Below are 5,354 nucleotides of genomic sequence, written 5' to 3'. Positions count from 1 at the left end.
GGGGAAATGGGTTTTACACTTAGGGGAATGGATTTTAGGAGTAATGGACTAGGGAAATGTGTGAAAGTAAGGGGTAGGAGTAAAAATGAGAGGGAAGGGGTTTTCATAAGCCATGAAGAGGGAGTTAGGCAAATCAGCTTATGAGCATGCTTTTTTCATTGATAACTGCTCCTACACACTTGAAACACATAGTTAAGCATGATAGTAGTGCTTATGCTCCAAATGACTTGTATTTTTGCAACCTTTCTTTACTTACCCTTTTACCTACCCTAACATTTTTTCTTCACTTTGGTGGGTTCACTTAAGCTAGCAAACCCTTTTCTTTCCTTTTATTTTATAAAACCAACTATCTACTTCTAACCTTATATCTTCCAAGGGCTCAGATTAAACTGATGAGCTCCTTTTATTTCTCTACCTATCTAATGATCTGCCAAGATTAAACTGTTTGGTCAGATTTTATTCTCTAACTATAAACATGAAATTCGAAGCATGAAGTAGTCAAGATTAAGCAATTTGACTATCATGGGTTGTGGCATATATGATAAGTTTCACACAACCATTATTTAAGACAGTAAAATAAAGAGTAGTGGCACTTAGACTAGCACACTTTCATGATCTGTTTTTTGTTTGGGGTTCATATTTTTTGGTATTTTTTGATATTTTCTTATTTTTCTTGTCCTTTGATATTTCTTTTAGGACATACCCTCTTTACATTTTTTAATTTTAATATGGAAAACATTTGCAGAAAGCAAAGGTATGTACAATATTACAAGAGTTAACCTCAGCCAATTCAAAATTATGAATCCTATCATTATAGGAATCTAACAAACTATAACCTTTATCAAACTATGATGGAAAAGGCTAGGGTAATGCTCTTGCACCTTCTCAAACATTTTGATAAGACTTCTACACAAGTAGTTAGACAGGTTGAGAGGTTTTACAATTGTGAAATGCATTAGCAGACTAATGTGGTATTGATATAGTTTGGAAAATATCCACTCACAGGTGAAAAACTTCATTACAACCTTCATCGTTGGTGCATACTTTTCCAACAAGTATCTGAATGGAATGATGTGTGAACGAGCCTCTATGTAGGGTGATTTTAGCAAAGGTTTGTATTGCTCAAGATCTAGGCTCGTGCCTTTGAACCAATACTCCCCACGATTAGGTATCCATGTGGCAAGGGATATGACAGCTACTGAGAATGTAAATTCAATCCCTGCTATAGTGGCCTTTTCTCCTTTCATATTGGTGGCAATCCAATCAGTGAGTTGCTCATGGAAACCTACTTCACCCACCCTCTGACAAAACCCTAGGAAGCTGACATCTTCAAAGCACTGTCTATTGCAGTTTGTAGGCTCATACCTCAAAATCATCCCTCCTTTTTGATGTTTTCTCTTTTCTGATGGTGAAGAATCTCCCTCCATTTTGAAAATCCTAGATGACAGGAAAATGGAAAAAATAGTGAGGAATGAGTGAAATGGTGAAATGAGGGAGTTAGGGAAGGGAAATGGTGATAGGGAAATTTTGAGAGATGGGTAGGGGTTTTAGAAATCTTAGGAAGTTGAAATGGAGGGAAATGAATGAGGGAAATGAGCAAGAAATTTTAAAAACAATCCTAGCTAGGGAAACTGCTCAATTTGATAGGTAAGAGCTAGGGTTTGTAGGAAGATGAAGTAAACTAAAAGGAAATGATTTGTTTGGTGAATGGAATGGTAATTTGTATGAAAACAAAGGTATGGGATATCAATTTCTAGGGTTTGAATGTTTCCAGCTGACTAAACTCACCATTTACAGGCCTTAAAACATGAAATTCATACAAACCCTAGATGACTACACTAACCATCATTCATTTGTTTTGACAAAGTACAAGAGGGAGTTAAATGAATGTACTTACTTGCAATATGGCTTAGAGCAATAGAAAACAGGAATGCAAGCTTAAAATTTGAATTTGGGTGATTTTTGGTGAGTTTCGGGACACTATGTCTTGTGCGCAGTGCAGTTCACAGAAGCGTGGCACCTCTCCCAGAAACGCATCACAGTTCACGAACGCGCAACTCCTAGGATTTTTTTCCAATTTGAGCTATAAAACCCATGTTTTTTCACTTAAGGAGGAAAGAGCTCGATAAACAGAGGTAAGGATGCAATGAAATATGTTTGAGACTTTTGGGCTTTTATAAGCATAGTATGATCCTCTTTTGAGTGAAAATGGGTCCCACATATCTTTTTCAAATATGACTTTCACTCCTTTTTTAACTTGATCACCTTGGAGATTTGTAACCTAAACTTCTTTTTACCTTTTTGAATAGTGAACCTTATTTATTTTGGAACCTTGAGACTTTGGCCATGAAGTACTCATGAAATTATATAAAATTTTATTGAAAAGAATTGCTTATCTCAACTCATCCTATGCCAGATTTTTATGCATGAAATGAAAATGTAGGTGACCTTGAAACCCTAATGACCTAATGAAGACATTAGACTGAGTGAAATCTTGATGGTGATGACTGACATGATGATGCTAATCTGAGTGATGTAAGTGACCATCATGTGATATTTTTTAGAGAATAGAGATAATCCTAGACAAACTAACCAGTGACCAAATTTTATTCTAAAAACCTAGTGACATGATAAAATTTGACCTTGAGACCCCTAACAAAACTTGGTAAAAGCATATTTGATCACCAGCGACAAGCAGAAATGACTGACACTAACAGATCCCATGCAAGAATCTTTCAGCTTGATGTTTATCATCTACCATATAGTCCACATGATGGACCAACGCTTAGAATTTAGCTTCATAGCCTTTGATAGGTCTACCATTTTGTCGCACTGCATGGAAAGCCTCTGTTTTTTGGTGTTTGTATTCCTTTGATAGGTACCTGGTTCTGAAGGATTTCTCAAACATATCCCAAGTAACTTGCAATGGGGTGACTTGCATCTTCATCTCTTCATTTACCCACCATAATAAAGCTTCTCCTTTTAGTAGACTCATTGATATTTGGGCCTTTTCCCTAGAAGAGTATGCCTTAAAGCTAAGTGCTTTCTTTACACCGATTACCTAACATTCTGCGACTAAACCCCCTTCTTGACCTATGAACTCTAGTAATTTGGATTTTGGACTTCTTTCATAATATCGAGGTTCGTTTGTCTATGTTCAGCATTGAATTGAAAATTTAAGTCTTGTCTTTGTTTTTGTTCCAACTCCCTTCCTTGACCTTGATCATTCCTTTGACTTTGGCCTTGGCTGGTGACCCAATCCTTAAATATGGTGTTCATTTCCCCAATGGAACGTAATATGGCTTGTTCGATTGAGGTTCCAATCTTTGTAGTGGCTAGAGGTGGAGTTTCCACCTCAAGGTGACTTGGGTTTGTCTTCGACACTTAAGAGCCATGATTCCTCTATAGCGAACGAAGTTTAATTTTTGTGTGTTACATTTATACAAAAGTTAACACTTACACATAATAGCAAATTGCAATTATATAATAAGACAATTATTAATCATGAAAATTAACATTATTAATGCTGCAAAATGATTTTTTAAAATTAATTGCAATTACAATTATTTACACTTCAATTTGTTTCTATAATTATCTAATTTACTTTTCCACAAAGCAAATGAAATATTCTTCTTTTATTTTTAGTATACATTCAAACTTCCTTATTAAATTCTATCAATAACTAATGTACATTCAAAATATTATTACTAACTATATTCAAAGTGTCATTCAATAATTATAAATCAACTATGAAATTCATAAAATTCATATTATATTAATTCATAAAATAAACCAATAAAATAAAACTCATTATTAATTATTGATTATAATTTAAATTTAATAATATTAATATTAAAATATCATAAATTTTAATCATATTAATATTAAATTATCATATCCATTTTACCATGAAAAGCAAAAATTCAACTCAAATAGTCATATTATAATATGAGCCCACAATTTGCAATCATTTTCCGCTCAAGCAAATTGATTACATGGAATATGTAAACTCTAAGCAAAACCATGTTGAAAGTTTGCGACTTATATAATCAAAATATACCCGTAACTAATTTTTTTGTTTTTTAGTAATTATTTTGAATAGATAATATATATATATATATATATTTACAAAGTTAAAAATAGTTTATGGGACAGATTGCTTCTTCATTTAGTTGTTGTATTCAACATTTTTCCTGTGAAGCCTCACAATAAACGCTGAAAATAGTCTATGGGACAGATTGCTTTTTCATTTAGTTAATGTATTAAGCTCTTTTCCTCTGAAACCTCACAATAACCTGGAAAAACCCCTGGCTAAATAGATTATTCCAAGATAGTCTATGGGACATATTGCTTCTTCATGTGGTTGATGTATTCAGCCCTTTACCTGTGAAGTCTCGCAATAAACGTTACCTATGAAGTCTCACAATAAACGTTGAAGATAGGCTATGGGACAGATTGCTTCTTCATCTGGTTGATGTATTCATTCAGCGCTTTTCCTGTAAAGCCTCACAATAAACACTCCCAGCTTCCCGACAAACCCCTGGCTAAATAGATTATTCCAAGAGCTAATTGTGCATAACTTTCCCTCTTGTCTTTGAAAGCCTCACATTCTAAAATGAAATGATTTTCTCTGGAATGAGGTCCACCTGAAGGCCCATAAGAGTTTGACTCCCATGTTTATTTAAATGCATAAGCTTAACTTGGGTATTTGTCTTTTACAAAAATTGACTCTTTATTAGCTCTTAAACGTGTTGATTGTTTATTTCCCCGGGGACTTGAGGACTCCCATGTTTATTTAAATGCATAAACTTAACTTGGGTATTCGTCTTTTACAAAAATTGACTCTTTATTTGCTCTTAAGCGTGTTGATTGTTTACTTCCCCAGGGACTTGAGGACTCCCATGTTTATTTAAATGCATAAGCTTAACTTGGGTATTTGTCTTTTACAAAAATTGACTCTTTATTAGCTCTTAAACGTGTTGATTGTTTATTTCCCCAGAGACTTGAGGACATGGTTTACCTGTCCATTGTTTATTTCCCCAGGGACTTGAGGACATGGTTTACCTGTCCATCTAAATATTAACTAGCATTTGCACCAAATGCTGCAAAAGAAACGTCGTAAGGCATAAATTCTAGAAGAATCGTGACATATAGAAAATCACTCAATATAAAAATTAGTAAACAAATGCCATTCAATGATGATGATGGTGATGATGATGGTTAATGTCCGTGAGACCAAACATTGGTCTATCGGACCTAAGGAAACAAATTATTTATTTTGATTTAAGATTTTATTCCTATGCTCAAAAAGCTTGGAGAGAAGCCTCCCGAGCTCACTATAATTTTGACATTGT

The sequence above is a fragment of the Pinus tabuliformis genome, chromosome 4_1 (assembly GCF_031772625.1).
Source record: "Pinus tabuliformis cultivar Carrire ecotype Pingquan chromosome 4_1, CPIR1, whole genome shotgun sequence".
Taxonomy (NCBI): Eukaryota; Viridiplantae; Streptophyta; class Pinopsida; order Pinales; family Pinaceae; genus Pinus; species Pinus tabuliformis.
The sequence above is the reverse complement of the archived record's forward strand: the minus strand, read 5'-3'. Positions refer to the sequence as shown.